Below are 26,543 nucleotides of genomic sequence, written 5' to 3' on the forward strand. Positions count from 1 at the left end.
TTTGTAGAAGGAAACAGCTTAGGCATATAATAATAAAAAATGATACAATGCTAAATGTTTTCATTTTTCAGAATGAAGCATCACCATGTAGACCTACATGCTAAACTCAGAAAAGACAAAGCCAAATACTGAAAATTACAGGGCTAATTTAAAAGTTTGTCAGTGATTAAAATCACGCTATGGTGATTATGTCCTCTCTGTGCAGGCTATTACAACTTGTGCTAAAGTTTAAAATTAATGTGCTGTGAAAAGAGCTCTACATGAAACAAGTCTCTTAATATAAATAAGTGAAGAAAAATCATTGAGTACAGTCCTGAAAAGAAATCCGTTCACAATGAGAAGCTCATGCGCAACACTTGTGTTTTGCTGCCATCTGCTGGACAATTACAACAGTGCAACATTAAACTCACGTTTATTGCTGCTCTTTATTATTCTCTAACTTTAAGGTTTAATTATTTATGTAAATAAAATTTAATTTATTTAATAAGAACACTTTTGAATATCTTAACAACAATATAGTTTATACTATGGTGTAATAAAAAATGATTTTTAGAATAAAAGAACATAGCTGTAAAATCTACAAATGATGCATAATTTATGTAGAAACAATTTGATTAGAATGTTACATTTATTCAGATAACTCATGAAAAACAGTTCTACTTCTAGTAACTTTTCTACTTAGTTACAAGTGTTCTAAGAAGTGATCAGACTTACAAGACTATACTTTTGTGTGTGAGACTCAGGCTTTGATGCTGAATATAACCTGCAGTGTTTCTGGATCAATCTCCTTTAAGTTTAGTGTGACTTTCTCTCCACGCTGACATATGACTGACACGAGTCTGTCCTCAGTGAAGTGTCTCTTCACGCTGGAGGAGGAGTCCCGCTCATCAGCGCAGATGTTCTCTTGATATATATGGTGAAAATCATAAATGCCTCCTCTGATTTGTCAGTGATTGTGTTTGATGATTTCCTCTGTTGTGTCTAATAAGGTAACAGTGAGTGTCATTGGCAGCTGTGAGAGTCTCTCTCTCTTTAGGGGACTGACAGGAGCCAGTTTCTTCAGTGTGTTTCAGGAGCCGAGGAGAAACTTGTGCTGTGTTCTGAGTGGATGAGTGTGTCGAGCAGAAGTAAAGGATGGAGAACTGTCTGATGCTGATGTTTCTGTGCTATATTGTTAAATTCACCACCTCTGGTAGGTAAAGAGATACATTATTATTTAATATGAGCTGAAATCATTTACATGTGATGTTACTCTTACATAATATGTTTGGTATATTTACTAATTGTCCATCTCTCTCTTGTGTGTAGACAGTGTGAGTGTGAGGTTAATGAATGGCAGAAATCCCTGTGCTGGTCGAGTGGAGGTTCTTCGTGATGGTCAGTGGGGAACAGTGTGTCATTGGGCCTGGGATATTGCTGACGCTGCAGTGGTGTGTAGAGAGCTGGACTGTGGGACGGCTGTGAAAGCAACAGCTGAAGCTCACTTTGGACCTGGATCAGGACCGATTTCAATGGCTTTTGCACAATGTAGTGGATCAGAGACTGCACTGAAAAACTGCAGATCAGACAGTCAGTATGCACGGAACTGTAATCATAATCAAGATGCTGGCGTCGTGTGTTCAGGTAAGCTGCTCCTCATCTTTATTTCACATCACTCTTTCATAATTCTCACTCAAGAAATATAATGTTTGTGTATGCTGGTGAGGACAAACTGCATCAGTGTCAATCTGATGAAACATGACAGTCTGTTTAATTATTTTGTTCATGATATTATATTTGTCCTCATTCCTTATTTTTCTTATAATAAAGTGATCCAGTAAATACCAGTATAATAATTAAATATGTAATGTCTTTTTTTATTATTCAGTCTGATTTGACAATCTTATTTACATTCTTTATTTAATGAAGATTATAAAATTACAGAAGAAAAATAAAATTACAGATAAAATTAGTGTAGATTAAGTGAATTAATGAAATACTAAATGTCCAAATTTAATGACAGTTTCTCTAGTGTTCCAGGTGAATATGTTTAATTATCTGTCTTTATAAATCAAAGACTCAGAGCAAGGACTTCGCCTTGTGGACGGGTCTCACCGGTGCTCTGGGAGAGTGGAGGTGCTCCGTACAGAAGGATGGGGTTCAGTGTGTGCTGCTGCCTTTGACCAGCAGGATGCAGAGGTTGTGTGTCGACAGCTGGACTGTGGAGCTCCTGTACAGGTGCTGGGAGAAGCTGCTTTTGGCAAAGGGAAAGGCCATGTTTGGTCAGAGGAGATTCAGTGCAGAGGAAATGAGTCACAGATACATGTCTGTTCACGATTATCTTCACAGAAGCACACCTGTTCACATGACGATGATGTTGGAGTGATTTGTTCTGGTTGAGTAAAAACATTTGGCTTCTCTTTAGAAACATTACATACATAACATTCTGCTGTTGTGCTGCTAAATTATCTCGACTTAGTTTCATAGTGTTTAAAAAAGTTGTTAATTGTTTGTCCAGGTTACACTGATCTCAGACTGATGAACGGCTCAGACTCTTGTTCTGGTCGAGTTGAGCGTCAGTACTTCAGTCAGTGGGGCACAGTGTGTGATGCATGCTGGGATATGAGAGCTGCCAGTGTCCTCTGTAGACAGCTGGATTGTGGGATTGCTGTGTCTGTTGTGGGATCAGACTGGTTTGGAGAGGGAAGTGGTGAAATCTGGGCTGATGTGTTTGATTGTGACGGGAATGAAACAAAACTCTCAGAATGTTCCATCTCTTCATGGAGTCGAGCTGAATGTTCTCATAGACGAGATGTTGGAGTCATCTGCTCTGGTGAGGGGATTCACACCGTGATGAAGTCATGAGTTTTAGATTAAAACTACACATTTTAATAAATGTAGTATGCATTTTAGATAAATAACGAATGACAAATAAATACTCTCTCCAGAGAGTGAAGCTCATCTGAGGAACTGCAGCTCTTCACAAACTCTCAACTGCAGCTCCACACAACAGCTGTCAGTCACAAACTTTGGTGAGGAAATTAACATCTGAACAAGTTATTTAGCTGTTAGTGATCAATAATGTGCATGACGCTCTGTTTGTCTTTCTCTGAATATCAGGTCACGGGTCCATCAGGCTGGTGGGTTCTGGGGGAGACTGTGCAGGGAGGCTGGAGGTTTTTCACAGCGGCTCATGGGGGACAGTGTGTGATGACTCCTGGGATATTAAAGATGCCCATGTGGTGTGCAGACAGCTGCAGTGTGGAGTGGCCCTCAGTAACCAGCAGGTACCAGCCTGGTTTGGTCCTGGTTCTGGACCCATATGGCTGGATGAGGTGGAGTGTGAGGGGAATGAGACGTCCCTGTGGAACTGCTCTTCTCCAGGCTGGGGAAAACATGACTGTCAACACAAGGAGGATGTAGGAGTCGTGTGCTCAGGTAAACCATAAGAAGTTAAATAACTTGACAATATTTTAAACATTTTCAGTAATCTATGTATGTGACTGATGATATCAGATGTACTTATACATGTTAAATATACATGTCAATAATAATTACAAAAATACATAAACCGCTAATACAAGTGCATTTTCCCAATGTAGACAGAATACTGAAATACTCTGACAGAGCTTTCTAAACTGCTTTAACCACAACACAACACAACACAACACAACTGAAGCTACAGCGCTAAACTCAGAGTCTGATTCCTGAACTGACTCTAATGATTTGGTTCTTTTTAGTGAATGATTACAGCTTATTGCTAACTCTGAGGTTTAAAACAATAGAGACTGGATGAAGAAACATTATTGAGCAGTATTAGTATTTTACAAATGTAAACACTAATGAATGAAATATGTTTCCACATTTTTTTCTGTTTTAGTGTTAAGCTGAGATCAATTATTCCACTGCGTGTACAGAAAAAGACTGATAAGACATTAAAAAGTTAATTGTTTTAAATGTATTGATTCTCATCCTTCTCTATCTAGAGTTTAAAGAGATCAGGTTAACTGAGGGCTGTGAAGGGAATCTGGAGGTTTTCTACAATGGATCCTGGGGTAATGTGTGTTACAATAAGATGGACAGAGACACAGCGAGTCTGATCTGTCAGGAGCTGAACTGTGGAAGATCTGGCAGTGAACCCAGTAATTCAGACGGACTGAAGTCTCATAATTGGCTTGATGAACTTAATTGTCGACGTCATGATTCCACTCTATGGCAGTGTCCATCTAAACCTTGGGGACAGCATGTCTGTAATAATGAAGTGGCCACGATCACCTGCTCAGGTAAGATGATATGTAACTGATTTCAGATGATTTGAAGTGGCCATGTTTGTTTACAGTTTTTTTATGATTGTGTATGCACAGCCTCACACATTTTGTAAAACACTACACACACAATGTTTTGCAAAACACTAAACACAATTCTCTACATTAGACAGAAATCTAACATGATGTCACGTATTTGCCATTTCAAAGTGTAACAGAGGCCGGCATGAGAGTCGGACACTCTGACAAGGAGGCTAAAGGCTTCAGCATCTAGTGTCAGTCATAGAGCGTCTCTTAAGGTCAGATGACTGAGGTTTACTCGCACAGCAACTACGAGCTGGCCTCTGTTACACTCACTCCCATCCGGGTCACAGGGTCGCAGCCTTTAGCCTCCTTGTTAGAGCGTCCAACTCTCATGCTGGCGGACCCGGGTTTGAACAGCGGGGGTTACAAAGGCAATGCTTACCAAAATATATACCATATCTATGAATCAATTGATCAAACACATCCGTCAGGTATGTGACACTTAACTGTAAACTCAACAATTAAGTGTAAGCACTATAAAAAGGCAACAAGTGAGTTTACCTGTCTTTAACAAAAATGGAAGAGAATGTTAAAGGAAGAGGGAGATACATAAGTGGCCACAGAGATGTTTTTTTTTTATATTGTGCGCTGCAATCAATGGAGTTCCTAGGAACTTAGGTCCTTACAACACGGCCCACATACTCTCATTTTTAGACTGACAACATTGTCATAGCAGAAGACCAAATAGATGCAGAGCAGATGGGATACATTCTCATCTGGGACAATATATCTTTCCACTGTTCTGCTCTGGTCCAAAAGCATCCACAATTTCCATACCTTCTGCCATACTCTTCGTTGGGGAGTTTGAAAAAATCAAACCCATACAATCTCATTAGAAAAGTAGAAATGATACAAGTGTTTAAGATTGAGCACAGCAGAATGTAAATGAATCAAACAGTATCAGATTGTATGAAATAAGTGTGTGCCATACAGTGTCAAAATTGTGTTTTGTTAAATTATTGGAAAGTTTTGAATGAAGTGTTACGTTTTGCAAAATAACCAAGGTGTTCTGCTACCTGTGTGTGCTGATGTGTGAATTATGTGTGGTGTTTTGACTAAATTAACCTTAGGTTTTAAAATTGTGCTTAACCAATTGTAAAAATGAACCTGTAAATATGATTTTTTTTTTTCTATTAACTATTGAATGACATTTTAACATTTTAATCTCAGAGGAGCAGACTCGTGAATCTCCTCAGAGTCGTCTGACATGTTCTACCTCACCATCTCCTCTCCAGAGACAGTGCTCAAGTAAGATTGTTATATAGGCTGTATTTTCTTTATCTTTAATATTAATATCTGTAGCCCTTGAACACTGAATCCACATAATTCATCACAACTTTAAATAGTTATAAAATGCATTATGTATTGTAAATTGTGCTGAAGCTGGTCAGTGATGGTTGATGTGTGTGATTTAGAGCATGTTCCTCTCAGACTGAGTGGAGGGGCGGGCCGGTGCTCTGGGAGGCTGGAGGTGTATCATAACGCTGTGTGGGGCTCAGTCTGTGATGATCTGTGGGACATCAGCGATGCTCAGGTGGTCTGCAGGCAGCTGGGTTGTGGAGCAGCACTGAGGGCTGATGGGAATTCAGCCTTTGGTGCTGGTGAAGGTGTTGTGTGGCTGAACAGAGTCGAGTGCAGAGGGAATGAGATTCACCTGTGGGACTGTCCTCTCTCCCTGAAGGACCACACTGACTGCTCCCACAAAGAGCACGCTGGACTCACCTGTGCAAGTCAGAGCAAAACACTGACTGATATTAGTCATTTTTACACATTTGTGTATTCATGTTAATAATATAAATGTGTTTGTGTCTGTTTTTTCAGATTTGTCAGTGTCCACTACTCCTGCCACAACAACATCAGCTTCTCCTCCAGTTTCTCAGACAGTGCGCTCCAGCTCAACATCAGTCACTCCTCCACAAACTCCTCCAGCGTCTCTCTCCGTGCCTGTGATTGTACTGGGAGTTGTGCTCTTACTGCTCTTAGTGCCACTGCTTATACTGATTCAGCAGAACAGAGTGATGAGGAGAGGTAGGAGAGATCCAGAGACTGTCATATTGTGTCTTATTCAGTGTGTGATCAGTCATGTGTTGTGAACTGACAGCAGGTTTGTCTGTCTACACTCACAGCTCTCTCTAAGAGGAGACACAGTATGAAGACTGAGGCCGTTTATGAGGAGATTCATCGCAGACACAATCACTTCACTCAGAGGGGTGAGACATGAGCCATGAATCTTATTTAATATGATTAATTAATAAGAGAGTCTGTCAGACACTTGATGTTCATCTATTATTAGTCCTGTTAAACCTCCTGCTTTAAACCACAGAGCTGCAGGTGCATGTGTGTGTGTGTGTGTGCGTGTTTGTGTGTGTGTGCGAGTCTCTTCCTGTGTGTATATTTAGAGGGGACTAAGGAGCGGTTCATCTGTTTGCTGTGTGTGTGTGTGTGTGTGTGTGTGTGTGTGTGTGTGTGTGTGTGTGTTTTTGTCTCTTCCTGTGTGTATTTCTGAAAGGCAGTGAGGAATGGGTTCATGTGAGGATACATGTGTGTGTTTGCTAATAGGCCTAAAACATGAGATTTCTGTCTCTGTTTTTAAAATGAAGTAATTATATTCTTGTTGTGTTGTCAGTAACACAATGCTTTATGATCCAAAGGAAATGAGGATTAATTCTGTTTGTAAAGATGAACATGTTTCTGACTGTTCTGCTCTCCTTTATCAGGGAGTCTCGTCTCTGAAGAACTGCATTCTGGGTATGAAGATGCTGATGAGCTTCTCTCAGGTTAGAGAGCTGAAGCGCATGTTTATTCCACTATTCAAAACACATTTTCATTGAATTCAACCTAAATAAATAAATGTAATTAACAAATTATATTAAATATTTGACTAATGACTCGTTTTAAATAATATTCTTTACCTCTATATTAATATTCTGTTCTCCTTTTTAGAAAAAGAGTTCAAGACTGTATATTATGATGATGTCACCAACAGCAATGGCCTGAAAGGTCAGTGACCTTTTTAATCGATCACATGATTCATGACCCGATAATTAATAACTTAACACTAGAACCGCAACGGGGTAACATTTACAGAGGGCTGTTTTTCAAATGTACAATTTTTTTTTTTAATGATGTACATCTCTCAGTCATTGACTTTTACTAAAATAACCTGTGTTGTTAAAAATTGTTTAGATAAAAACACTTTTTTTTAAATGAGGCATTTATACCTAATTTAGACCGGCAGCAGGTCAAATGTACCACGATATAATTTTATTTTTATTTTCACTCTGTGTTTGAGCAACGGCAGTCACGCAACACACAATCAAATAAAGATGTGCCTACTCATAAATGTTCAAACTTTGAATTAATTATTCTTTTTTTTTTTTGTTGCAAATTGTATTGTGTATTGTTTGTTACTGTGTTGCTATTTATTCAGTTCTCTCAGTTTCCTGAAAAAAAAAAAAATCTTATCTTATCTTATATGATACAACTAAACAAATAAATAATGAATGAGTTGAAACTGTACGCTTGAATTTGTCGTTGCATCATACATCCTATGGATTGCAGAATTATTATTGCTCTTTATTGTCTATTTAGAATTTTTTTGTAATTTAAATAACATGAGTTATCTTAATACGTGAACAGAGGTGGAATAAGGTAGTCAGGGTAAGTGATTAATGACAGTTTATTATAATATTACACCACTCAAATATGTATTTATTTATTTTTCCTTCTGTTTATCGTTGTCATTGCAGGCTGGTTTAGCCTATATAGTCACCAAAAAGTGATTAGTATAGCCTGCTTAAAATGGACATAAAACAGGACAAAAACATAGTTGATGACTAAAGATAATCATTTCATGACTCCAGACATTACTTTGTGAAGACTGTGGCATAATAATACAGTAACATAATACATTTATTAACCGTCAAAACATTAATCATGTGCATGGGTACTTTTTACCCGCTGGCGGTTTTAGGTATACAGCGACCCCTGGCGGTTCTAGATTAATGGTCTCATGACCTGCAACAAGAACATATTTTAGTATTCAGACATATTGTTTGTTGATGCAGAAGAGATGATGAAGGACATCTCACCGGGATACTATGATGATGTCATCACTGATGGACTGAAACCAGATCGGGAGACAGGTGTCGCTCTGTTATTCTGGAATAGGATATGAAATAGTTTTTTTAGTATATTAAAGTTATTTCAGTATATTAAAGGATTTTTTTTAATGTGTTTTGATCGTGATTAATGTGTGTTTTTTAATGAATTTGTGAATTTGTAGAAGACTCACCTGAGAGCTATGATGACGTCATCCCCAGTGGACAGATCTCTGATATCAAAAAAGGTGTTTTTTAATTGATTCAAATATATTCCTTTAAAATAAGCACCATTACTAATAATAGTTTATACTACTGTAAAAAAAATGTGTCGCTTATATGTAACTTTTTGTCCTTATATTTGCACGTGTAGTTAACACACCAGAGAATTATGATGATGTCATCATTAACGGACAGAGCTCGCAAATAGGTGGGTTAAACAGACCTATATTTTATTAACACCCTTACATGTTTACATGGGTTTTGTGTAATCAAGACTTTTAAAGGGAAAAGGGATCCTTCAAATGAGATAAAAGCTGTCCCAATTCAGAGGCTGCATCCTTCAAAGGCCACAAAGGTCAGAACGAGCGTTATGGATGTTCATCATAGTCCATTTCTGTACATAATAAAGTGTATAAATTATATATAATCGCATCTTAGTTAGATATAATACAACATTTGAGCTGCTTTAAATTTGTTGTTGTGTCATTTATAGCAGATATTTGTGTAAGCTGAAACCCAATAGTTGTGTTTAAAAGTGTAATCTCTTAAAACAATCCTGTCGTCACTGGGGTGCAATGAATTCTGGGGTAGGCAAGGCCGTGAAGGTTTCATCTGTTGAATCCTTCATTTCACGGGGAAACGAAGGAGGCATTTGAAGGCGGGACAGCCTCCGTTGTGGAGCGGTGATGCAAACGACCTTCAAATGCGGCCTAGTTGTAAGGATGCAGCCTCTGAATTGGGAAGTGTTTTATATACTGATGGGAAATGTTTTTATGTCGTTCTTGATCAGAGGGAGTTCAGGAGGAGTATGATGATGTGATGAGTGTGAGTGAAGATGTCAGAAACCTGTTAGGTAAGTTATTAAGTTATTGTTGGTATGTTTTACAGATTCATAGACTCCATTTAAAATATTAATCTGATTACATCATGAATAAGGATTTTATTTTTATCAGTAGATTATGACGATGTGCAGGAGGAGTCAAAAAGAGAAGGGGGGGCATTCGGCTCAATGACCACACCGGCTCCAGAAATGAAAGAGTGAAATTGCGATTGATAAATCACATCTCAGCTTTTTATGTTTGTTTGTGTTTTTTTGTTAAATGTATGCCTCTGTGAGATGTGTGGTATTGTTTTTTATGGCCTTACCAATAGCAGCAAAACAAACAATAATGCTTTTTCTGCTAAATTACCAAAGAAACAAAAATGTGATAAAACAGCCTCCTCCACCGCTACGGCTGTCTCGAACCTGTACTGTTGAAATGGAGTTGAATAAAGCTGCAGATGGATCCTCAGCCATCTGACTCCTCGTTACAGACAACATCTGTCATGAATTCTTTTCGCACTCAGACAAAACTGCCAAAACTCTTTATATGTACAGGCCAATTTGCACATGCTTATACTGTTTTCAAAACTGTTAAACTTATTCACTGTCAAAACAATAGCAATACAAAACTGAATAAGACAGCAATTTGCTCAATTTCTCCAGTAATATTTTAATGAAATATATTTTGAATCTTAAAATGAAATGCTATAAAGACAGCCACAGCAGATTTTCATTGTAGAGGAACATCTACACAGGTGTTACTCTTTCAATTTCATTACAAAAGGAGACAACTGCTGAATAGTTTTGTATTGTGATGTAAACATGGCAGCCAGAAAATAGAGAAGTGACTGAAAGAGGAAGAAGAGTGGCCGGGAGGCAGGGATGTATCAGGCAGGCCAGAAGATTCTTTCCTAGGTGTATTGACCTGGATGACGATAAGATGTGATGTGGATGAGCATGAAAGAATCCAAAATAATCAAGGATATTTGATATTTGACTTTGAACAAAGACATTTGTTTTATTGTTTTCCACCCCCCTCTTATCGGTGGGGCTGTTTGGGATTCCTAAAGACAAAGAGATGTTGAGGGCCTGTAGGCCAAATGGTGCCACACCTGTAGTACAGTGGGGGAAGTTTGGTCTGATTGGTCAGTTTGAATGTCTCAGGGTTTCAGTCACATGGTCAAGGGATGGATAAAAGAAGATTGCAACTGTTGCTCGAGGTCTTTTTCCTCTGACGCTGTCTTTTGCTCTGGCTGTTGCTTCTAGCGGCCTTTTTTGGCTCTTCTCTTTGCTCTCTCTTTTTCTCTCTCTATCTCTCAGGTAACATTCTATACATGCTGGGTACGATTAATGGTATACGTTTTTATCATCTAATTCATCTATTTTGGAACTATTTTAAGTGTAACCATAACCGGATTTTGTCATTAAATTCTTTAAATTATAAATGATTTGCTAACTAGATTTGATTTGGTATTGATTTTGAAGTGCTCCCTATTGCAATACAATATAGTCACCTTAAAGCAACGCTCTCCCACATATTTTGCTATTGTAACTGCGCTTATTTCCACTGCTGCACTGGGTGGTTATAGACAAGAAATGTACAGTTTTCTACCATCACGCTGATAACGTTTCTTTAGTCGTTCGGCAACCCTGCAGTCAGAACCACTGTAGGCGATCCACCCTTACAAGCACCTGTGGCCAAATGGAGAAGACCGAGTAGATTAGCATTACTATTGTATCTGTAGGGATGGTGTGTATACAAATTCTTGTACTTTGGAATTACTCAATTAAAAAATAAATAAACTAAATAAAATATTGACGAATTCTGCATCATCATGTCTGATTCATTCCAGTAACATATATTGCATTGAATTATAAACAGAGACGTGTCCTTGTTTTACACAAGAAAACATTGTATAATGCAACATGTTGTTATTGTTTTTTAGGTCATTGTTTTGTGGGTGGCAGAGTGTGTTTGTCGGCTGTCAACCTTTGCTAGTGTTCTGGAAGAATGAGTTGATTTGAGACATGAATAAAGTGTTTTGGTAGTTGTAGTGCATTTTGAATGTGAAATGAACTGCTTTGCCAAGCTAAAAGTTGGTTAGGAGAACTGTGTGAAGAGTTTTGCAAAAGTGACTGAGAAATGTGTCCTAGTGTACACTGAAAAAAGTCTAACATTAGTGTTGTTCGTTTAATGTGTATTTTCTCATTGAAATAGCTTAAAATTGTTAACTTTTTCATGTCAAGTAAACATTTTAGTTTAGATTTATGGTTCAATCCATTTTTTTTACATTGATACAATATAAATGGGCATCGGGACATTAAACTGAATTTATTAATTTGATCAGAGCACTTTTATTAGATTAAGCAGGATTTGCACATGCGCATTGTTGAGTTGGAGATCCCGCTCTCTGTGGTTCAAAAAAAAAAAAGTCAGAACTGTCTGAGAAGAACACAGCACGAACTCCAGCGGCGAACTTTTCAACGGAACGGACATCAGACGCATCCAGGCAGGCACCGAGACAGAACTACGAGGAAGAGTAACATTGATAAGGTAAGATAAACTTTGTCTACCGTTAACGTTTTTACCTCAAGTATATCTGACGGGCCTTGATTCTGGCCGTAATTTCAGCGCTAATACTTGATAGCGTGTAAATTAACTTTTAAGACAGCACTGGAAATGTTCGCAATCTTCATTCAAACTATAACGTTCGGTTATTTTAGCCCCCCATTGGGTGGGTGAGTAATAACGTAAATGCATGCAAAGTATCTAATGTTAAATGCATTGTGTGGGGGCATTGACCGTGTCAAGGGAAAGAAAAGAGTTAACAATAACATTAACGTTACTCGAAACAAGTGCAGTTAGCCTACATAAGCTACAATATTTTCTGCTTAACTTTTATTAGACTCCAGTTTAAAAGAAAAGTGTTTTTTCGCTGAACACTGCAGTCCGAGCGCGCTGAAGCTCACTCTCGCTCATAGCTGAGGTAAATCATTAACACCATCACCGCTTACAGTATTGAACTAAATGCATTACAATCGGCTAAAACGAATAAGCAGGTTATTTTTCTGAACAAGAGCGCTCCCGAATCCGTGTTTCTCTCACTGCTTGCGTGAATCGCGGCACAGTTCCACACACACACAAAATACCAGCAGTTCAATGAAACGCGCAGCTCTTAAAGGGGCCACACTATATTCCAGCTCTTAAGGTATGGATCCCAAACGTTTGAGCTGTAGCAAATAAGTGTGATTAAAAATACTTTTCGAAAGTTCTTTATCCCACAGACATGCCTTAAAGGGTTAGTTCACCCAAAAATGAAATTTATGTCATTAACTCCTCAACCTAATGTCGTTCCTCACCCGTAAGACCTCCATTCATCTTCACACACAGTTTAAGATATTTTATATGTCAATGCCCACTTTACTGTCCATGTCCAGAAAGCTAATAAAAACATAATCAAAGTAGTCAATGTGTGACATCAGTTGGTTGATTAGATTCTTTTGAAGCATCGAAAATACATTTTGGTCCAAAAATATCAAAAACTATGACTTTATTCAGCATTGTCTTCTCTTCCGTGTTCCTCAAAAAATATTCAAACGGTTCATGAATCAGTGAATTGATCAATGATTCGAATCGCCAATGTCACGTCATTTCAGCAGTTTGGGAGTTTGACACACGATCCGAACTGCTGAAATGACATGACACTGGCGATCCGAATCAGTGATCGATTCACTGAATCATGAATCTTTTTAATCTTTTTTGAGGAACACGGAAGAGAAGACAATGCTGAATAAAGTCATAGTTTTTGTGATATTTGGACCAAAATGTATTTTCGATGCTTCAAGAGATTCTAATGAACTAACTGATGTCACATATGGATTACTTTGATGATGATTTTATTAAAGTGAATGTTTTAGGTCAGTATATAGCAGAGAATAGGCTGGGCACACAACTACTCTGGCGGCGTTTACGTATGGCAGTTGCCATACCCTGGCATTCCACATTTTTAGACCTAACTGTACGGTTTCGCTAATGAGTTGTTGTTGTTGTTGTAATTTAGTACGGTTCTGTTTGTGTTCACCATCTTCTAAACTTATTTCTGTATGCTCTACTTTTAAGATCCATGGTGAGTTCATGTGAATTACAACAGTTCCTTTGGAGACAAAGTTCTTGGCGCAGTTGGACAAGCACTCCACCAAACTGTCGAAGGTCATCAGGAGCAAGGGAGGAGTTGTGAAAGAGAACAGGACCAACAGGACCTTGCAGGTTTTAGTTGAGGTATCTATAAATTTGATTATTAGTAGGATCCATGGCTGAATAGTGTTTTTTTTTTTTTATGTTTAATTTTAATTCATAGTTATTGTTCTTACTCAGACTGTAGACATCACCATCAGAAGAGAATGCATCCTCAAATCTTTGATCTACCTCGGCGAACCTTTTGAGCACCTTTTCAAAGAATACCAGGTAAGGGCATCTCTCTCACTTGATCACACATTTAACACCTACAGACTAACATGGTCATAGTCTAGGTTTTCCTAGCCACTTTTAATAAATAGGGGTGTGACGAGAAACTCAGCTCACAAGATGAGATTTCAACACTATTTATAAGAAATCTTTGTTGCTGAATTTTGAGCTGTGAACACTTAGACCATATCCAGACGTACCAAAACAATCTTTTTATCCTTGTCTTCCCTGTAACACTGTCAAAATAAGTGTGTCCAAAGGAATCCATTTGCAAATGACTTAACACCTATATGCAATGTAAAATCCAGGCCTGGTCCTCTCTTCCTTCACTGTCGTCGCTCCTCCTTTTATTCTCCCTTCACTCCTCCTTGAGAGATCTTAGACCAGTGTGACGTGCAGTTGGCACTGATCATCCAATTACTCACCGGCCTCGCTTTGCTCTCACTCGTCACACGCCTATTCAAGTTCAGTTTAGAGTGTGTAAGAGCTGAAAATGGGAGATTTCTGAAACTATAATGAACTTATTTTCTCTTTCTTTTTTATGCAGGAAAATGAGGTTGAAGAACTAGAGCAAACAACCATGGTGATCTTTATCACTGGGAAAGAGGATCCTCTCCATCCACCAAAAGACATTAAAATTGTCATTGAAGGATCAGAGGTCCGGAACCTGCTTGCTATATTGCATACAAATAGGTTATATTTAAAGGGTTAGTTCGCCCAAAAACAAATATTCTATCATTAATTCCTCACCCTCATGTCGTTGGACACCCGTAAGACCTCCGTTCATCCTCTGAACACAGATGAAGATATTAGTGTGTAAATCCGATGGCTCAGAAAGGCCTTCATTGACACCAATGTCATTTCCTCTCTCAAGACACATAAAGGCACTAAAGACGGCGTTACAAAGCCCATCTCACTACAGCGGCTCTTCAATCATTTATGAAGAGACCAGAATAGTTTTTGTGCGCAAAAAAAACTAAATAAGGACTTATCTAATAATGGGCAGATTTCAAAACATGAAGCTTCAAATCACTGTGACTCAATGTATCGATTCAGTTCATCAATACGCTGATTCATAAAGCTCTGAAGCTTCAGGAAAATCGGTCATCACTAAGTTATTATTTCTGTTTTTTTACGCACAAAAACTATTCTCGTCACTTTATAAAATGATTGTAGAGCCGCTGTAGTGAGATGGGCTTTGTAACGACGTCTTTAGTGCCTTTATGGGTCTTGAGAGAGGAAATGACATTGGTGTCAATGAAGGCCTTTCTGAGCCATCGGATTTCAACTAAAATATCTTTAATTGTGTTCCAAAGATGAACAGAGGTGTCACGAGTGTTGAACGACATGAGGATAAGTGATTAATGGCAGAATTTTCATTTTTGGGTGAACTAACCCTTTAAATGTAGAGCTTACAGCTCTGTATCAGAAACTGATACAGTGTTCATTGTTCACTGTCTGAGGAGCAGTTCTGGGATTTGTCTCTGGTGTTCAGCTGAAAGAGACTGTTCATCATCATATACATTTATAAACATGAGATATATTTGTATCTTAACATTTTAATTGTATTTTAGTATGTTTTATGGTGAAATGTGTTGTCAGAAAAACATTCCTAATTTAATATTACTACTAATGTGATGTCATCAAGTGGTGATTTGATTATTTGTAACAAATTTGTATTTTTGTGTGAAGGAGACTGCTAATCTTTATACATGTGAACATGTTTATTGAACAATAAATATAAATGTGTTCTAAAGGAAAGTGTTATGATAGTCATTGATCAAAATGTTTTACAAGCTATTTTTTTGATTTTACATTTTAAATAATGACATCTTAATTTGAGACAACCTAAAATAATTAATTTACTCTGGCCTATAAATATTACTTTGTTTGAATTTAAATAATCAGTTTATTCTAACATAAAATAATGATTTGTTAGTTTGATCCAATTTAAAATAATTCGTTTGTTCCAATCTAAAATAATTAGTTTGATCAACCTTTAAAAAGTGGTTGCATAAATTTAAACTTTTCAAATTAAACTAAATTAAATTATTTACTTGAGTCAATGTAAAATATTTCGTGTGATCGATTACTTCAATTTTTTTAAGTTGATCCAAGGGTTTTATTTTTTCAGTGTATGTAAAAAACAAAAAACAAACTGTAAATACATTCTCAGGCTGTAGATGAAAATGAAAAGTGAAAGTGACATGTGAAAGCCAAGTATGGTAACCCATGCTCGGAATCCGCATTCAACTCATCCAAGTGCACACACACAACCAGAGCAGTGTGCAGCCATTCTAATGTGGCACCAGAGAGTGAGTGGAGGTTATGTGCCGTGCTCAAGGTCACCTCAGTCATTTCCTAGCGCTAGCAGTATTAAGAATCAAACCCACAACCTTTGGGTTCCCAGTCTAACTAACCACTAGGCCATGGCTGTCCAACAAAGAGAAAGTGTGAAGACATGTAAGTCAGTACACAGTCACACACATTTGTTTGTTTTGTTAGGCCTATAGGGCTATGTGTAAGTCAACAATCTGTAACACATTTACAATGTATATTTCTTCTCTATTAAACATACAAATCACTTTATAAGTTAATAATGCTTAATATCAGAACATTAGAGCCCTAGTGCAGATCATATCCATCATTAGAAACAGAAAAAGTACAGTACCGTTGTGTGACTGCTGTAATTTCAGCTACACACATTTGCAGGCATAAATGAAACCATGGAAATGTCATTCTTTAGGGACACTTAAAGGCACAATATGTAAGATTTTTGTAATAAAATATCCAAAAACCATATGAACAGTGTGATATTTAATTCCATGCAGTTGTGTACTTACTTACATTACCCCCAAAAATTTGTAAATCCAGAGAAATTCCACTTTTAAATAATAGCTCATCCCTTGTCATTGTCACCTATCTTTGATGTAATATCCGAGTTATTCTCAGTTTCCGCTTGTAGAAACCGTTGCAACATAGGTGGACAAATGCAGACGTGGTGGTTATACAGCATCTAGCACGCCGCTGTTGTGTCGTTCAGTCACCATGGATCATGATTTTCCGTATTCATTGGTGAGTAAAAAAAAAAAAAAAAAAAAAACCTTTTCCGTAAATCAACTGAGGCAAGCAGGCTTAGGGACAAACTGAGTGCGGCACGCAGAGCGGTGAGAGAACGGTGCAAGGCCGGTGGTGTGATTGATAATGAGCGTCTCCTGCGTGCTGAACCGGTCTCGAATCTCTCACAGAGGAGCTTCGGAAGCATAAAAGAAGGAGCGACGACAGTAAACGACAAGACAGGACCAGGCCTGGACTATTTTATTCTATGTTTTATTTACGTGTGTGCGCGTTGTCTGTGAGGGGCTGCCGTTTTTACTTTCGTTTTTTTTATTTTTTTCTCAATGTGCTTGAAACGTTTGCTGGTTCTCGCCTCCATCATCCCTGATCAATATCTGCATTTTCAAGACGGGGAGAGCTTCGCAACAAACAGAAGCCTGTGTGTTGCACAATCAGTTGCCAATACTATGGTGTGATGAAACGTACAAAAAATAATTCATTACCTCATACATGCACATAATTAGTGAATTCCATACATCTCTGGATGGTGAAAACAAGAATGAAAATTGGCATCCCACTCTCCTTCAAAGCGTCGCCTTTGTTATTGTTTTGAAAATGCGACCTCTGGTGGCAAACAACGTACATATTGTGCCTTTAATAAAGAGTTTCTTGATTGCCAACGGACCGTATGTGTTGCAGGTTTCGTTTTAGCTGATTGTAGGTAAAGACCCACTTCAATGAACGCTGAAATTGTTCTCTGTGTTATAAAATATCTCTAAATCAGTGCGCACACTTGAATCGTTCAGTGTGAAGAACCAACTCAAAATATTCATTTGTGAAACACTAGCTGTGATTCTAAACAGCAGACCGACTATATGACATAATTCCTGAAATATGGCTAGGGTTAATGTTTTTCTGGTCAGTATACTGCAGTTAAAGTTTTGTAAACTTGATTAAAATTGTACTGGCACAGACAACAGTTTTAACTGGGGCTCGTGTGAGGGAACGAAGTAGATACAGTAACAGTAGTCCAGTTTGCCTTCTCAATAGACATTTTTTTCACAGTATTTTACTGCCACCCATAGGAATAGATCGAAATTGCAGCATTAAACACATGGCTGGAAAAGCTGGAAACTTGGTCTAGTAGTTCTGTGATGAACTGTGTTAAGTCATATAGTTTAGGCTGTTGTCTTTTTAAATTATTACTTTTTTTTTTTAAATTCCCTTTTCTGACACTCTATAGGCTACTGTGCACTGATCATGACAAGCATTATAGGCTCCTTCTGAATATATTATAGGCCTAGTAGTTGAATTAAATCTTTACAACAGCACATTAGATTTATGTTTGTATCCAGCTAATATTTCTAAACATGGATTCAAAGTAAGAAACATGAAGCAGTTTGTTATCAGTGTTTGAATAATATCTGCAAATGCTGGGCTTTGATGCTGTAAATAAACTGGAATCATGTTTCCTGTCCCTGAAATCAGTTTCCTGTATGTGTGATTTTGCCACCCTCTATCTTGTATGTTTCTCCCCAGTTAAGTGTCATAAGGTGGAGGAGGAGTACTGTACACCAGCGGTGACGTGCTTTTTATAAATATGGTGAGAATCTTAAATACGTCTTCTGATTTGTCAATTAAACTTTTTGATGATTTCCTCTGTTCTGTCTAATAAGGTAAAAGTCACTTTGATTGGCTTGTAGTTTGGTGGTTGTGCAGCTTTCTGTCTCTGTCTCTCCTGAACCTTTCACTTGTGAGTTGATCAAACAGAGTGTGTCAGTGAAGATGGAGAGCTATCTAAAACTAATTTTTTTGTCTTCTGTGCTCAGACTCGCCACAGCTGGTACGTACACACTCAGGATCTTTATATGTGAGTTAATGTTATAGTGATTGACTCTGTTTTAATGTTATGAAAATGGTCATAATAGTTCATAGTTCAATGTGTGTATGTGTAATATTTGCATTAATATAAAAGTGAATTTCCTTCTCTCGTGGTCATTTTCTCTTTCCCTCTTTTTCACTGACCCATTGTCTATTGATGTCCATTGTTTTATACACACATTTTATACACAACTTTCTTTATCTTGTCTGCAGGAAACGTGAGGCTGGTGGGAGGTCATAATTCCTGTGCTGGTAGGGTGGAGGTTTATTATAGTGGCGAGTGGGGGACCGTGTGTCATTATTATTGGGGTTTATCAAACACTGCAGTGGTGTGCAGAGAGCTGGGCTGTGGCGATAATTCAAAGACAATGCGTGTTGCTCACTTTGGACCTGGATCAGGACAAATCTGGATGGATGATGTGTTCTGTAGTGGATCAGAGTCCACAATATTCAAATGCCCAAAATCAAAAATTGGTGAACATAACTGTAAGCATAGTGAAGATGTTGGCGTTATCTGTTCAGGTAGGTAGATTTTCTCTCTAGATTTCAGCACCAAATGTACCATTATGTATTCTATCAAAAATAAGTATGTACTAAAGTATTTTGAAATTAATGTTCAAAGTTCAATAGTGGAGGCCAACAAATGTTAAACAGTGTTTTATCCAAGTGTTAAGTCAAAATGTTGGTTTATGATTTGAATTGATTGATCGGGATGCATGTTTAATGACAGTACATGTTTGACATAAATCAGCAGACTCTTGTTTAAATTTCATACATATTTACTGTTATATATTTTTTTGTTAAAAACTTTCACCTGTGTGTTAAAAATAAACCCTAGAATTTGAATGACCAAAATAAATTCATGTAAAATTAAAACTGACGCACCCCAAACCAGGGCTAAACGGTTAAGAAAGTCAATAGGAGTGTAGCAATACACAGATGTCACGATTCAGTTTGATACACAATACTGATCTCATAATACTTTAAAATCAGCCAAATGGAGATAAAATTGAAATTTAAATGATCACTTCTACAACTAAATAGTTAACAAACAGTACTGATGATTAAAATGCTAAAATGCGTTGGTCCTTCTCCCCTATTCACATGGCAATGGCACCAGAAGAAATATTTATGATTCTTCACAGCTAAAAAAATTATGAAGCTCAAGAATTAGCTTAAGAATTATGTTAGACACATATACTTGTACTCTCTTCCTGACTGCATATAAATTAAATATAATAAAATTGTATTTTATTAAATGTATTTTGAATGTATTAATACACTCTCAAATGTGTAACCCTCTGTGCTTACCATATTTATTGCTAAATTAAATATATCTGAAATTACTACTGTATATACACGATACAGTCAGGGTGGTAAAAGACGAGGAACCAGTTCCGGGAATTACAGTTTATTAAATGACAAGAGGAAACAAAATCAGGATCACAGAAAGGACAAGTGCCATGGTCAGAAGGGGGAAACAAGGATGATGCCAGCCAGGGGGCATTGGAGAAAGGATTCTCAGAGCGAATGGCAGAGCAGGTCCAAAATGCAACACTAGAGAGTGGAGGTAGAAATGAATACAGTCCAAAGACAATGAGGTAGGCGAGGTCACAGACAAACACCTAGTGAGGTAAATGTCACAATGGCGAGAGCAAGAGAAAGAGTAAACAGCTTTTTACTTGTAGCAAAATTGTATTTTTCCTTGCAAAAAAATATCTGACTTACAAAACATTCAGACATTTTTTTATTTAATTTTTTTTTAAAATGTTTTGATATTTTAAATGGTTTGTCATGATCATTTCAGGCATCAGGCTGGTTGGAGGTTTTCTGTGCTCTGGGAGACTAGAGGTGCCTCATGAGAACACATGGCACACAGTGTGTGCGGCTGCCTTTGACCAGCAGGATGCAGAGGTTGTGTGTAGAGAGCTGGACTGTGGAGCTCCTGTACAGGTGCTGGGAGAAGCTGCTTTTGGCAAAGGAGACGCTCCGATGTGGACACAAGAGATTCAGTGCAGAGGAAATGAGTATCAGTTTGCTCTCTGTCCAACATCATCTTTATACAATTGTTCCCGTGACAATGATGTGAGCGTTGTATGTGCTGGTAGGTGAACGACATATGAACTATACAAGTATGGATATAAAATCATTGAGTAAAATTGTACAACAATTATTTTTCTCTCTTTCTCTGTCATTTTTATCTTTAGAAACAGTGAGAATAGTTGGTGGTCCCAGTTCCTGTGCTGGTAGAGTGGAGGTTCTTCATGGTGGTCAGTGGGGAACAGTGCGTGATTTTGGCTGGGATATGTCTGATGCTGAAGTGGTGTGTAGAGAGCTGGGATGTGGAAAGGCTTTTCGTGCACCAAAGAATGCTCACTTTGGTGAAGGATCAGGAAAAATCTGGATTTCTATTGTACAGTGTACTGGATCAGAGTCTGCATTGATGAACTGTAGATATTTTGGATGGGGGATAAAAGCTAAACATTCTGAAGATGCTGGAGTCATCTGCTCTGGTAAGCTTATCTAAGCTCATTTAATATTTACTAATCTTTCTACCACAGAATTCCAGGATAAATAAACATTTTTTTTTTTTACTAGTTTTTGATTGAGCGGGCGAACTGATGCGAATGTGCTCTAGTTATAATAGTGTTAGGGTAGGGGCTGCAGTGCATCATCGACAGATATGATCGTGTTAGGGGAGGGGCCAGGCTCAGTGGCTGCAGTGCATCATCAACAGTGTTGCGTTCTGGTTCGTTTTTATCATGCCCTTCACTCGCAAACTTTTTTTTTATTTTTATTAATGCCATAACCAGAACAATACAATAAGACATATACATTCAAATCAAAATTACAGAGTGATAAAGTAAAGTAAATATAAAAAATAAAAAACAGTGCCAGAGGACAAGAACAAAATTATAATAAACAAAAGGACAAGGGTGCTATTTTATACAATGTCATACCTGCTTGCCAAGTTATGAGTTCTGATTGCCTTTTTACTTGTGCAATTACACAAAATCGAACAATAAAGCTTGAATTCATTTTTAAAACAAGAAAAGTTAGGTTTGGAGTCTGACCATTTCATTTTATGAATGTGAAATGTTCCCATTAATATTAATAATTGTATGAAGTATGCCTTATCTTTCTCAATCCCATAATCATTTATGTATATTAATATGTCAAATCCACTCAGCTGCAAATTAACATTCAATTTTTTTTTATTAAACGCTCCACATCAATCCAAAATATTTTTGTATATATGCAATGGAAAAATAAATGAAAAATTGTTTCCTTTTCACCATTACAGAAATTACAAGAGTAATCAATATCTAATTTAAAGCGTTCCAGCACATGTTTTACTGGATATATTCTATGCATTATTTTAAAAGACACTTCTTTTACTTTATTATTAATACAGAATTTATCTACTGTTCGCCAAGCTTTACGCCAATTCACATCTCCGAATACAGAAAACCAGAAAAATCTAGCCGGAGGATAAACAATATTATTAAAGGGATCCCCTGGTGTTGAGACTTGTATGGCTTAATATAACATAAATGATGTCTCTTACTGAATTATGTAGTAGAAAACCCATGAAAGATCTACGTTATTTTAAAAATCGATTTTATATTTGGACCATGGGCGGCGCCATTTTGTTTGCGTTCTAGGTTGATGACGTAGAATGGTTGAACTTCTCCATCAGCTGGCGTTACCCGTAGCTATTTTTACCACAACGCAACTCGAAAATTGTTTCAGAGTTAAACAAAACCAATGAATTGCTTTGTAATTGTACTTAAAACACACTCAAACATACATGTGCACACAAACTCACCTACACTCTAAAAACTAATACTATGATTTACTCAATTTTTTTGGTGAAACATTTTTACACTAAAAAAATTGAGTAAATTTTAAAGCAGTGAAATCAATTATAGACACCATATGATCTGAGTAAATGTAAGTAAAAAAATTAAGTAGATCTGAGTAACTGCATTTGTTACATTAACAAATTCAATTGAGTAGAAAAAATTGGGTAAAAAGCATTTAAAAAACAATATTTATGACTAATATGAAGTGTTTTTATTTATGAGTATTACTAACTTGTATAGTATAACTTTAATTTCCTCTAAACCTTTGTAAAATACTCCACAGTCCACACAAACACACTTATACATGACATGGCCTTTATTGTCGACGAGTAATGTTACAGCAATAACGTTATACAGCATATATTACTGTTTTGACATGTAAAGAATAACAGTTATTTTACAACATTTAAACTTATGTAACAAACATTTTAGAAGTAAAAATTAAACATTTAAAAGTAATTCAAGTGTAATCAACCGGTCTGTTATCCCATTTCCACCGTATCAGCGCTGTTTCTCGAGCCTGAGATGGACTAACGTTAGCGGTCTGCGGGTGACTTTGAACTCGAGACCGCCTGCGTTTCATTCGTAGCTGAAAGATGCTGCGAGGCGCCAGACTCCATAACCTGACAATAAACAAACAGTGCCCAGTTTTAATAAGATTTTATCATCCAAATTCATTATATTCATTATCTTTACGAATAAAGTTGTGTGTTTTGAGCCACACAGCAGGCGTTTCAAAGACCAATGCCACACGTTAACTTAAGGTGACTCACACTGCGTCCCTAGATGTTGTTTTGAATTAAATAAAATGCCTTTTAGCACAGTAATGATTATATAGATAAAACAAAACATACAAACCTGAATTTCACAGAGGAAATGCCCCAATTCTGCTACGCTGAGAAGAAGAAACTGCTCGGGTAACTGAGGAGAATTCAAATATCCGCCCTCACTCAACCATCGAGCCAGGGTTGCCAGGTTTTCGCAACAAAACCAGCCCAATGGCCAATCAAAAATAGCCCAAAAGTAGCCCAATGGCCAATCCAACTAGCCCAATACCAAAAAAATCTAAATATAACACTCCAATACCCATTTTATGGTAGTGTTATGCACTACACACCATTTATACTAAAAGATAATTGTATAAGTAATTATAAACAGTCTATTTTAATTAATAGACTTAATTAAAAATAATGTAAAATAAACATTGCAAGATATTCCTCAATAAATGTTAATTTACAGAAAATTCTTCTGTGTATGACATTTATTTTTTAAATTATTATTTACCAGCAACAACCCTGCCTGGAGAGCACGCATTCGGTTACCATGGAAACGAAAACAGCCGGTGCGCGCGCCGCAGCACACACACACACACACACACACACACACATTAGCGAACAAGCCCAGCAGCGCCACTGTACCTCACAAAGTGTGCGCTTATCAGCACAGTTATGCTGATACGATATTGCTTATGTCATCATCCTAGAATCCTTGTTATCATTGGTGGAATATGAATTGGCTAAAGTAAAATATTTATTTCAACACAACCATTTCAGCTAAATATAACTGATGCAATATGTTAAACCTTTAACCCGCGGAATAAAAAATCAACCCACGGCAAGTGGTTAAAAGTAGCCCAATTCCGCGGGAAAACCGCGGACTTGGCAACACTGCATCGAGCTGTCCTCACGTCAGAGGGTGGGGGAGGGGCGCATTGTTTTAATCGAGTAAACTTACTCAATTTCTTCAGTGTGTGTTAAATATTAATAATCTTGATTTTAATTAAGTAATATTTGTGGTTCTTGAAACAGATCGGTTTAATTCTCCATTCTCAAATATTTTGAAATAAATTTCACAAATGTATTAAGTATATTTAAAATAAATAATTGGTTATTTGAATACTAAATTATTTTAGTGAAAAAAACTTAAATATAACTTTAAATTTTAGACAAAATTAACTGTTGGATTTTTAGTCAATTATTTTGGTATGTTTAACTAAAACCATCAAGTAAATGATATTGAGAGATTTTATTAAGTTAATAAAGTTAATTATTACTGTGATATTTACTAAGCCACTGAATAATTTTTTAGAGTGTACACAAGTCACAAACAGATCGGCGGCCGGGCACACACTTCTGACAGACGCTGTCTCAATCGAGATGTTGGGCTGCTCAGTCTCCACGACAGGGGCTGAATCCGAAATCGACCCCCTATACCCTGAAATAGGGCATTATTTGAAGGGACGGCCATTTGTAGTGTTGTCCGACATCATAGTGGACATGTTCAAGTGCAGTCATTCAGTCTCACGTTGCACCGCAATAACGAGTGTACAGCCGATTTACACACAACAGCTGTCCGACTTCACGCACCCAAACATATATGTGCACACAAACTCTCTCTCTCACACAGACTCACACACACCCCAACAGATCAGCGCGAACACACACACACACACACACACACGCACTGCGTGCGCGCATACATCACATTCCCTGTGTTGATATCATAGATAGACTGTTGATATGCAGTAGATTAACTGTAATGCCTAATGTAACCAGCAGAGGGAAATATCTAGGTAGGATGATGGGATAGAGTAACAGAGGCAGGATGTTTTGGTGATGCATGATGCATGGGATTGGTTTGTGCATTAAAGTTTAAGCACAAGCTCAGTGAATTAACCTCAATCTTTAAACTTTCACTTTTGACACAAATAACATTCGCTACTTTTGTTCACTAATACAACTTGAAGGAGTGAATGAAGACGATCGAGTGCGTGAAGTCGGACAGCCGTTGTGTGTAAATCGGCTGTACACTCGTTATTGCAGTGCAACGTGAGACTGAATGACTGCACTCGAACATGTCCCTATGGTGTCTGACAACACTACAAATGGCCGTCCCTTCAAATAATGCCCTATTTCAGGGTATAGGGGGTCGATTTCGGATTCAGCCCCTGTCGTGGAGACTGAGCAGCCCAACATCTCGATTGAGACAGCGTCTGTCAGGTGTGTGTGCCCGCCCGCCGATCTGTTTGTGACTTGTGTAGGCCTAGGTGAGTTTGTGTGCATATGTTTGAGTGTGTTTTAAGTACAATTACAAAGGAATTCATTGGTTTTGTTTAACTCTGAAACAATTTTCGAGTTGCGTTGTGGTAAAAATAGCTACGGGTAATGTCAGCTGATTGAGGAGTTCAACCATTCTACGTCATCAACCTAGAACTCAAACAAAATGGTCCAAATATAAAATCGATTTTTTAAATAACGTAGATCTTTCATGGGTTTTCTACTACATAATTCAGTAAGAGACATCATTTATGTTATATTAAGCCATACAAGTCTCAACACCAGGGGATCCCTTTAAGTATGTTTCTAATATAATTATTTGAGACTCTACCTTGTAAAATATTTTTATTACCAATAAATATTTTATCCTTGATATCTTTAAAATTTAGATCTTCTTCCTGTGATGTATTCCTCAGAAGGATCAAAACTTTTCTGGGGATTGCATCCATTATAACAGCAAATTCTTTGGGTCTGATTGGTATTTTAAATTTATTTAAAAATTCCTTATATGTTAATAAAATACCATCATTATTTAAAAGCTGACTAACTAAAATAATATTGTTCTTGACCCAATATTCAAAAAAGAGAGATTTATTTTTGTATAGGATGTCTTTGTTGTTCCAAATATAGTATCTCCTAGGTGAAAAGTTATGTTTGTAGGCCGTGTCCACGCCATGAGAGCTTGTTTATGAAATTTTGCAAGCTTAATTGGTATTTTGTCAATTGAATAATTGCACTTCAATAA

The 26,543-nt window shown here is 37.3% G+C and overlaps 1 long non-coding RNA gene and 1 pseudogene across 1 annotated transcript; both read left to right on the forward strand.

The window, feature by feature from the left end:
- The first annotated feature begins 1,315 nt into the window (after positions 1 to 1,315).
- LOC137049117 (scavenger receptor cysteine-rich type 1 protein M160-like) overlaps positions 1,316 to 26,543 on the forward strand; it is a 107,022-nt pseudogene continuing 81,794 nt past the window's right edge.
- Positions 11,900 to 14,652, forward strand: LOC137049573 (uncharacterized). Its single transcript, XR_010899643.1, has 4 exons — positions 11,900 to 12,027; positions 13,594 to 13,752; positions 13,849 to 13,938; positions 14,486 to 14,652. It is a non-coding gene; the product is annotated as an uncharacterized lncRNA (long non-coding RNA).

This window comes from Pseudorasbora parva, chromosome 20 (assembly GCF_024679245.1).
Source record: "Pseudorasbora parva isolate DD20220531a chromosome 20, ASM2467924v1, whole genome shotgun sequence".
Classification (NCBI taxonomy): Eukaryota; Metazoa; Chordata; class Actinopteri; order Cypriniformes; family Gobionidae; genus Pseudorasbora; species Pseudorasbora parva.